The sequence below is a fragment of the Artibeus jamaicensis genome, unplaced genomic scaffold (assembly GCF_021234435.1).
Source record: "Artibeus jamaicensis isolate MK-2021 breed Jamaican fruit bat unplaced genomic scaffold, CSHL_Jam_final contig_889, whole genome shotgun sequence".
NCBI classification, from domain to species: domain Eukaryota; kingdom Metazoa; phylum Chordata; class Mammalia; order Chiroptera; family Phyllostomidae; genus Artibeus; species Artibeus jamaicensis.
Window position 1 is genome coordinate 1,923,763 of NW_026522005.1, and position 10,388 is coordinate 1,934,150.

The 10,388-nt window shown below is 35.5% G+C and overlaps 1 protein-coding gene and 1 pseudogene across 2 annotated transcripts in view; one reads left to right on the forward strand and one right to left on the reverse strand.

The window, feature by feature from the left end:
• CNGA1 (cyclic nucleotide gated channel subunit alpha 1) overlaps window positions 1-394 on the reverse strand; it is a 33,509-nt gene extending 33,115 nt beyond the window's left edge. For both annotated transcript variants that reach the window (XM_053654907.1, XM_053654906.1), the window contains exon 1: window positions 141-394. The gene's annotated coding sequence lies outside the window, so the exon portion shown is untranslated. The remainder of the gene's footprint in view (window positions 1-140) is intronic.
• Window positions 395-2,424: 2,030 nt separating this feature from the next.
• On the forward strand, window positions 2,425-2,525 carry LOC119063578 (uncharacterized; annotated as a pseudogene).
• The last annotated feature ends 7,863 nt before the right edge of the window (window positions 2,526-10,388 follow it).

Here is a 10,388-nt window from a genome sequence, read left to right on the forward strand (position 1 = left end):
AGAGAAGTCAATAAAAATACAATCATCGGCTACTAGAAAGCATGTAACAGGGAAAATGAGCAAATGCTGATGCTTTAGTAAATCAAAACAAAGGTATAAGCATATATGAAATACTACTGCAATTACTACTGGACTCTTACCTTTGGTTGCTCAAGCAATGCATCTGTGTCTTCTAGACATTGCATCTGGAAATCAGTGGTGTGTCCAAAACAAACAGGAAGATAGTGCAAATCTTGACATAGTCAAAATCCAGATCTTATTTTTAACTAATAAATATACTGATCTTTTTCCTCTGTTTAAACATGCACAAATGGCTACTTTTCATACTCATTCCCAAGGAAAGAAACAATTCTGTGGCACTGGCAAGGGAGGATTTTCATGAGTCAGTATTGGATTTACGGATTTATATGCGTATGAAAATAACAGGGACCAAGCACCATTATCCTTTGCTAGAGCCAGAGCTTATTAATATGTATGAGAGTTAGAGATAAAAGGGGGTGTCTCAAAACTACACCTCTTGACAAATTTGAAAGTAAAATTAACCAAAGGTACTATTGCCAGATGAATTTTATTAGCTATACTCCCAATTCACCCAGGGTTACAATCTTGAACGAATTGTCTAAGTTTTTACAAAGTATACTGCCCTGGCTGGTGTAGCTCAGTGGATTGAGTGTGGGCCTGCAAACCAAACAACCTCGGTTCAATTCCCAATCAGGGCACATGCCTGGGTTGCAGGCCAGTTCCTGGCAAGGGATTCACGAGAAGCAACCATACATTGATATTCTCTCCCTTTCTCCTTCCCTTCCCCTCTAAAGATAAATAAATAATTTTTTGATCTTTAAAAAAATTTTAATATACTGTCATAATATTAAAACTATGAAAATACCAGTAGAGTGCACTTACTTACCCATTGACCTGTTTATCATGTGGAAGAACTGCATGTTTGAAACATACCTGATCAAGAAATACAAAGGATGAGTCTGAGCTTGCCTTACAGAATAATTCATGCTTTACATGTGCAAAAAATAATCAATAGGCCAGCTGGTTTCTAAAAGTTATTCTAATGACCTAAAAGTAAATTTCCCCAAGAATTTTAATGCAACATTTGGCCATTTACATAACCACACAACTTTTGCTTATGGCTAAATATCAGAATGGCATGAAATAAATATTGTCTCCATTTAGCAAACTGTCTTCCTTTCCATCTTTTAGCTCCAAAAACACATCTCTCTTTCTCTAGGACTTGCAATATTTGTCCTGCTGAATAAGTAGCCACTGAACAACCCAGTGACGTTTATGGCTTCAGATAAATGGCTGCAGCCCCCAGTGGGATTAGCAGGCTATGGAAAGAGGACCTACCCCAGGATGCCCAGCAAAGGAAATTAGTAGACTACTGATTGAGTTCTTTTGAAAAATGGCCTGTGGGTTATAAAATTTTTAAATAACGTACTTTCTAAGTATAAAATAAAACATGCTTCATAAAGTTTGAATAATAAAAAGAGATGAAAAGAAAACAAACATATTCTTACCATTCTGGGATAATTGCTATTAACATTTTGGTTTATACTCATATATATTTAATAAAGTTATTCTAAATTTTAAAAATATTATATTATTAACACTTCTACTTTACTAAATGTTTATCTAAAGCATCCTTTTAAGGCTGCATAGTATTCTGTCATATTCCATTATTACATAATTTATTTATCGGTTTCCCTATTGCTGGATGTATTTCTTCTGGTCTAGAATATTTCAAAATGATGTCCTTATTCTTATCAAATAAAATGTTCATTTCTCATGGTTTGCTTGTTATCTGAAACTTTCTTAAATGATTTAATAAATTAAAGAAAACTACTGGAGCAATGATTCCAATAAACCTTTCTTCCTCTTGCCAACTTAACTCCTGGCTGACATCACAAAACTTCATAGAACTTATTATGAACGGGTTCCTCCCCCAATGAGCCACACACGCACACACACGCACACACACACACAATTCTTTACCTCTTTGGAATAACTCATCGCAAATGCACTTTCCTTCTTGCACTTTTTTCCCACGCCAAAACTATAATTAAGGATGAACCGAATATTATAACTATTGGGATAATGCTTATTAGCTGAATAGTCTTGAGAAAATGACTTAATTTTCTCAATTTCCTTATCTGTAACATGGAAATATAATACCTACCTCATTAGTTTTTTGTGAGGACAAATGGAGGGAAAATTATAACATATCACACACTGTTGGTATATAAGAGGACACTTAATACACGTGCTCTCTGGCCCTCTCTTCCTTCCCTGTCCTCTACACTCTTGAACTACACCTAAACTGAGCTTTGTGGCATGTTGTTTAGGCTTCACCAGTATGTTGCAGTGAGTCTTTTGATAGGCAGGTACAGGTGGCTATTAAATAACTAATTTATTATCGCTTCTCGGCCTTTTGGCTAAGATCAAGTGTAGTATCTGTTCTTATCAGTTTAATAACTAATTTATGTTAAGTTACAGAACCATTATTTATACCTCATTTCTCAATAATTTATTATATAATTCTAGCAAAGTGTGATCAAATGAAATAGTAATTTGTTTCGGTTTTTTAATGGAAATCTGTTTTATGCATGTAAATTGCTTAAGAATGAGAAATAATAATCCTTCATCAACGCATGGAATTAGTTCAAATGTTTGTTCATCTATTCAACGCGTAATTCCTGGGCACCACACTGTGCTGGGCACTGTTCCGAGGTCTAGAAGCACACTCAAGCCTTTCAGTTGGAGACTGGACAGAAGGAGAAAACGGGTTAAAGAACTGATGCTTACAATACAGAGTTATCAAGAGCTGAGGAAGCACTTGCAAGGAGCCCTGAGTCTGGGAGGAAAGGAGCTGGACTAGAGAAGGGGAAAATAATCTCTGCTGAAATTGAAGGTAAGTAGGAATGTTGTTTTCACATATAAAACCTACATTTTAGGGTATTTTTTCAGTTTGCCCAAGATTAAGAGGGTAAGGTATATTTTGTTTAGTTTAGTTTTGTTTTATCTTCTCCTTCAAAAAGCAAATAGCTTAGTTCAGTCTATCTGAATGGATTTATTTTCCTGGGACCTGCAGTAACCTTGACTGATAGAAAGAACAGAGCCACAGTGGATTATCTATTTAGAAGGCTACTTTTAGTCTGGTCCCCAGTCTTGCTTAGTCAGCTCCCTCTAGATCTTTATAATCCCATTTAAACTGCCTCTAACTATAGATGCTCATTTGCATGACATTGACTCTTTTGTATATTCATTTAAAAACGTATATGATTTGAGAGATTTGGGCTGTTATGTCAAAATCATTAAATATTTGATAGTCTGTCTGCTAACATACCAAGATCTTCAGCCAGAGTGGTCAGTGCTATCTCCTCAGGATTCATAACCACAATAATGAAATGTCATGTAACCCTGTAAGAATTATAAATTCCATGAAGGCAGGGACGCTGCCTGTGTTGTTCAGTACTGTATCTTTAGTGTTTGGTTTAATGAGACTCATCAACAAATATTTATTAAGTGCTGGGCTCTCTTCTAAGCACTGGGAAATCAATAGTAAACAAAACTAAGGTCCTGCCCTCGTGGAGTGTACATTCTAAAGGGGTAGGAAAGACAAAGCACTAAATAGATGTCAGATGGTGAATAGTAACATGATAAAGAAAGCAACATATAGGAATAGAAAATGGTGTAGAATTTTTCAAATGACGTATTCAGAAAGGGCCTCATCTTACAGAGACCTGAAAATAGTGACAGCTAGCCATGCCCATTTGCAGGGCAGGGGAGGTCCTGCCTGGAAAGAACACATGTGCAAAGTCTAAAGATGGGACTGTGCTTGAAGCAGTAAAGAGGACCAAGGAGGCCAAGTGGGTAAGTTAGAGGAAGCAAGGGGAGGAGGAGGAGGACAGATCAGGTAGAGAACACTTAGGAGACTATTGTAGTAATTCAGGGAGGGGTGGCAGTGCTTCAGACCAGGACAGAGTAAGTGGAGCTGGTGAGAACAGGATAGCTTTTAAAGATTGAAGTAGTAAGATTTTTTGATTGATTGGATATAGGTTGTGGGTAAAAGAGTTGAGTTAAGGATGACTTTACATTTTTTGACTCAAGCTACTAGAGAAGAGGTTGCAATCTCCTGAAACAGAAAAAACAGCAAGAAGCACAGATAGGGTAGAGGGACAGTAGGAGTCCTGTTTGGAACATAAGGAGTTGTGTCTCAGTAATATGCATTGAACTGAATACATGCAAATACTACGTTCTTGTGCTTACTTTATTCATAAAAGTCAACCAAGAGTAAAAGGAGGCCATGCAGTTCAGAGAGTAGCAATATTCATAAAGAGATAAACAGTAGAACTGCTTCCCACTGCCCTTTGAGTGCAAAGGTTCTCATATAAATTCCATTGGCAGAGTTTGAGGGCCCAGGACCCCATGATCTTATAGCATAATTTGGTATATACATAAAAATATGTTATTTGCTGAGTTGATCCATGATTTCCATCAACTCATCAAATGGCTGACATGTAATAATATATTCATTGGTATACATTTATTAAGTAGCTATTAAATCTTCTTCGTTTAGAGAATTCAGTTAGGGTCTAAAATAGATAAAACGTGTAAGACTGAGAAAATACTGTTGGTCTTACATTAAAAAATGGATGGTATTACATGCTGAGCAGTGGGCAATGGAGCATTCACAAGATTATCTGCTAAAAGAGGCTGTTTAACTTAATAGGAATATCAGCTTTGGACATTAGATATACTGGTTCAAATCCCAGTTCTTCCACTTACTAGCTGTGTTACCTAGGGCAAGTTATATAACTTCTCTATTTCTTAGTTACATGATAAATCTAAAATGAGGTGGAAGATCTACACAAGCAATTTCTGTTGATGAGCAAACCACCTTTGATTATAATTTAACTTCTCAAGTAAATTTGGTTTTGTCACTAATTATATAACATGAGCAGCTCCTCTATAAAACCAGACCCACTGAATGACAAATTAAGTAGAATATTAAAGCTTATAGAGGCACAATCCCAACCCTTAGAGTTGTGTCCATACCAAGTTACCATCATTATATAGCAACTGAAATTATGATTCTTCACCAAGTATTGTGCAACTTAAAATAAATAAAATATTTATTATTATGTCTGAATTTAACTGAACTTGAAAACTGATACAATTTTGATTAATCCTCTTCTACATCTCAGAGAAGCTGAGTGATAAAATTGTAGCACTTGAAGTTAATAGCTGCTTAGCATACTGGAAATTTAATAAACTGGAGTTCCACTAAGGTACAACTTGCACCCTAGCTCTGCTGATTAACAACAGCATTATGGCTTTGGGCAAATTATTTAACTTCCTGAAGTCTCTGCCTTCTTCATCGGTGTAATGAAGGATTCCTTTTATCAGGTCATGATAATTAGAGATAATGTACATAAAGTTCTTCCCACAGTGTCTGGCACAAATCAGGTCCTCAGTTATAGTAACTATTAACATTATTGTTACTTTACTGAGAGTTAGTCCCTGGAGCTCAGTATTAATCAATAATTCACTGTTAGAGCATCAGATTTTTAGTTAAACAACATAATTAAATACAGAAGGGCTCACGAATTCACAGTAGGGAAGGAATCTAAGAGGTAGCAGTATATGGTTGTATCTGACAATTTCAAGTCTTTTAAATGAACATACAGCATATCACTGCCAGGGAACTAAATGTTAAATAATTACTTGAGTTCACACAGAGCTTGGAGAGTCAAGTTCCTGTCAGGGGGAAGTAATCTCACTGAAGACCCAGGAATTAACAGAATACACAGGAAAGCCACACTCTTAATAGTGGGTCTAAATTACATCTAAGGTAAAGGATATACTTAATTTATATAACAAATCTTAAAGCAAAATTGTAAAAGACCCAGCTAATCTCCAAGTAACTCACCTCCTTTTTTCTCTTTTAGGAAGGTAACAAAATCTAAAATCTTCACAATTTAACCTTATAATGTCTGGCATGCAGTCAGAAATTACTAGACACACAAAGAAGCAGGAAAATGTGGCCTATAATCAAGATAAATACCAGTAAATAGTTTCAGACGTAGGAATGACAGAGCTGATGGAATTAGCAATAAGGACCTTAGAATATCTATTATAAATATGCTTAAGATTTCAAAATAAAACATACATAATGAATAAACAAATATGAAAGGCATCAAAAAGTAACAGTTTGAACTTCTAGAAATTAAAAGGGTACTGTCAAAATGAAAAATTTACCAGATATCTATTCAGTGGAATAGATAATACAGAAGATACAGTCAGTAAACTTAAAGACATAGCAATCAAAGGTGTCCAAACTGAAGCAAGAGATAAAACCTCACAGCCTCAATGGCTCATGAGACTATATCAAGCAGATCAACATACGTGTAATTGGTATCTTAGAAGGGAGGAGGTAGAAACAAATATTTGAAGAAAATGGCTAACAATTTAATGTTAGCCATTAATGTAAAGGATAAACCCACACATTCAAGAATCTCAAATGAACCCACGCAGAATAAACACAAAGAAAACCACACCAAGGTAACTAAAAGCCCAATCATTGAAAATAATTGGTAATTTTTCCCCAACAGCCAAAGGGAAGAAATAGGCATGTTACATACCATGGTGGGGGACAGGGGAAGGAAATGAACGACTAGTCACAGTCTTCTAATAGGAACAATGAAAGCTAAAAGCAATGGAACGATATTCTTAAAGTTATAAAAGAAAATATAGTCAATTTACACTTCTGTAACAAATAAAACTGGCTTTCAGAAGTAAAGACAAAATAAAGATATTTTTTCTGACAAACAAAATGAAGAACACCTCTTGTTAGTAAATCCACACTATAAAAATGTTAAAGGAATTTTTTAGTACTTAATCCAACTACATCAATAATTACAAAACATGCACACACACTGTACAGCTAATCAAAATCAGAGATTGACAGCTTGGTTAACAAACTAAAGTGCATCTACATACTACTTACAAGAAATAAGATTTTTTTTCGTTTTTTAGAGAGGAAGGCGGTGGGGGAGAGAGGGAAAGACACGGATTAGTTGCCTTCTGGTATGCACCCCAATCCAGGATGAAACCACAGCCTGGGTATGTGCTCTGACTGGGAATCAAGCCTGTAACCTTTTGGTCTACAGGACAATGCTCCAACTAAGCCACATTGGCTAAAGCACAAGAAATCAGTTTTAAACAATAAAATATAATATTTTTAAAGTTAAAAAATTAAAGATAAGATAGAGGTTAAGAGTATAGCTCTAGTAATAAAGGTATAGCTCTAATAGTAAAACATCTGGTTTAGTTATATTAATATCAAAGTACAATCAAATCAAAGAAGTATTACCAGAAATAAAGAGGAACGCTTCATGAAGATAAAAGTGTCACTTCACACAGAAGACATAACAGTCCAACTTGTACATGCACTTAATGACAAAGCTTCAAAAATTCATGAAGCAAAAGCTAACAGCACTAAATTTATACACACATTGACAATTACAGGTGATTTTAACACTTGGTTCTCAGTAATTGACAGAACAAATTTAAAAATCATTAATAAACTAAATTTCTTGAACAACCAATTGAACCTAATTGACATTTAGAAAACACTATAGCCAACAACTACAGAATATACATTCTTTTCAATTTCACTTGGAATTATCAATTTTGGTGAATACCAAAATAGACCATAATCCAGATCTCAATAAATTTCAGAGGACTGTTACTACACAGAACATGTTCTGTGTCTAAAACAGAATTACATTAGAAATTAATAACAGAAAAATATCTGAAAAATCCCCAAATATTTGGAAATCAAACAACATATTCCTAAATAATCCACGAGTCAAAAAAGAAATCACAAGGAAAATTTCAAAATATTTTGAACTAAAAATAATAAAAATATAACATCTCAAAATTTGTGGGATACAGCTAAAGCAGTATTTGAAGGCAATACTAGTTTTAAATGCTTGTATTAGAAGAAATAAAGGTTTAAAATCAATGATCTATGTTTCCACCTTAGAAGCTCAAAGAAGAAAAGCAAATTAAATTCAACATAGAAAGACAGGAAATAATAAAAAATAGCAGCAGAAGTCAATGAAATTTTTTAAATTAGTAAAGAAAATCAATAAAGGTAAGAGATGGTTCTTGGAAAAATTAGTAAAATTGATGACCTCCTTAAGCTAGACTGATTGAGAAAAAAATAAGTGATCATGAATTCCCAATAGCAGACTTGGCACAATGTAACTTCTGCAAATAGTCTCAAGCCCCCTCCCTAATAACCACCACTACTGCCTATTTACCCTATCCCTGCCCAGGGAACCTTAGACCTCTCCACAATCTAGCAACTGAAGGGTTAATGTCTCACACAATAGGGACCCTTGCAGACCCCTGCACTCTTTGAAGAACCTGTGGCTTTGTCCCTTTCAGGCCTTGAGATTCTACAAGTTGTTCATTATTTTGACCATCACTACTGAGTTTATACCAATAAAACAGGAGCTAATGTTTTGGAGGACCTCATTTATTATCAAATCCTAAGTTTTGAGTCAAAAAGGAATATTCCCAGAGCTGTGGAGTGGACCAGTTGGAGATTTTTTAAGGTTCTTCTTTCAGTTAAATAAACATCATGCTTTCTATTAGAAATAAAAATCTTCAAAATTAATGTCACTTCATGACAGTTTATGGTGCTATTCAATATAATGGCAAAATATTCAAAGTCATCTACAAACAAACAGTAAAGGAAAACACATCGTAAAGTTCTGATAAGCAACATTTAAACTGAGAAAATAGTGATATTAAATAGATTTAAATACTTTTTTTGCTTTTCTGTTTATTTCTGGAATGGAAAAACAAGCATTACAACAAAGTGCCTCCTACCTAAAATAGATTTTTAATTAGAACCTGAAATTCTAGTTTTATTTAAAAAATCACCTCAAAAGTACCTTTTCAGGTTTTTTTAAATATCCAACTTTTAAAAAATATTAATTAGCAAATGGGTTAAGAGCACAGACTCTGAAGCTCGACTTCCTTAGTTAGCACCCCAGCTCCACCACTTAGTGGCCATGTGGCCGATCGCACTTATGTGGCCACAGGAAAGTTAGTTTCTCTAACTGCCTCTCTTTCTTATCTGTAAAGGGGGGATTAATAATAGCACCTATCTGTTATGATGACTTAAAAAGCAAATATTTGCAAGGTGTTTAGAATAGTGCTGCCCACACAAGTGCAATCTAAGTGTCAGTTAAATATGTAAGTAATAAATAATACTTCAGGTCACATTTACTATTATCACCAATCTTTGAGAAAGGTGAAAATTTAAATCTGATGTCCAAACAAAACGTTTAAATATAAATCTAAGTTTTAAAGCTTGTTATCCAAATTCGACACAAATCTCCCTCCCTTCCAGTGTTCACCTATTGCATTCCCCATGCTATTCTTTCTCCACCAAGCCATCCACATATGACTGTGTGTGCCTTGTTTCATGCCGACAGATTGTTAACTCTTCTCATCAGCGGAAGAACAAGTAAAGCAAGATTGAAGCCTCTGCTATGAACCTCTTAGGTAATAAAGTTAATAGCGCTGTTTGTTCATGACTACCTAGAACAAAGATAAAGTGAGCAGATAGTATTTCCCTCACTGAAGTCCCAGAGCAAAAAGGTTCCCCATTCCTGTGGTGAGGGTTTTAGCAGGAATTGTACCCATTTCACATTGTATAACGACCTGCTATGAAGCCTTCCTAAGTGGTTAAATTACTTCTTGCCTCTATAAACTAGGGATTAATAGACTATGTTGTCAGATATAATGAGTTAATACATAAAGTGCCTACATAAGCATGTAAAGCAAGAATATCTTAAATGCAAGCTACTATTATTTTGCAGGAATAAGTCGTTTCAGTTTGAGCATTGCCTTTCCTTTAGAGGTTTATTGCAAGTTACCTACATGACCAAGTAAAAGGAGGGTGGAGGGGCACCAGTTCGAAGTTGAAGGAGCGCGAAAGAAGCTGATAATAGCACAGAAGGACACAGTCTGTTCTAAAGCTCTGGAATAAATTTTAGCATGGTAATCAGAGAAGAATTCCAGTGGCCAGCAACTTTCCATACAAAGCTCCTAACACACAAAGCAGAGCGCTGAGAATCCAGCAGCAGGACACATTTCGATACTCGCAAGCCAGAAGGGGGCCTCAGCACAACCCATGGTCCATAAATTTCCGAGAGTTGGCTCGGCAGCCCCCAAGCTCTGAGAGATGCCTTCATTCTACGAGGTGTGTCTGTGCTTCACTACTGCGTGGCTTCAGCAGTGGTCTGGAGTGGCAGTGGGCTATTCGGCCATTCACACACTTGAGACCAGGGATGTAA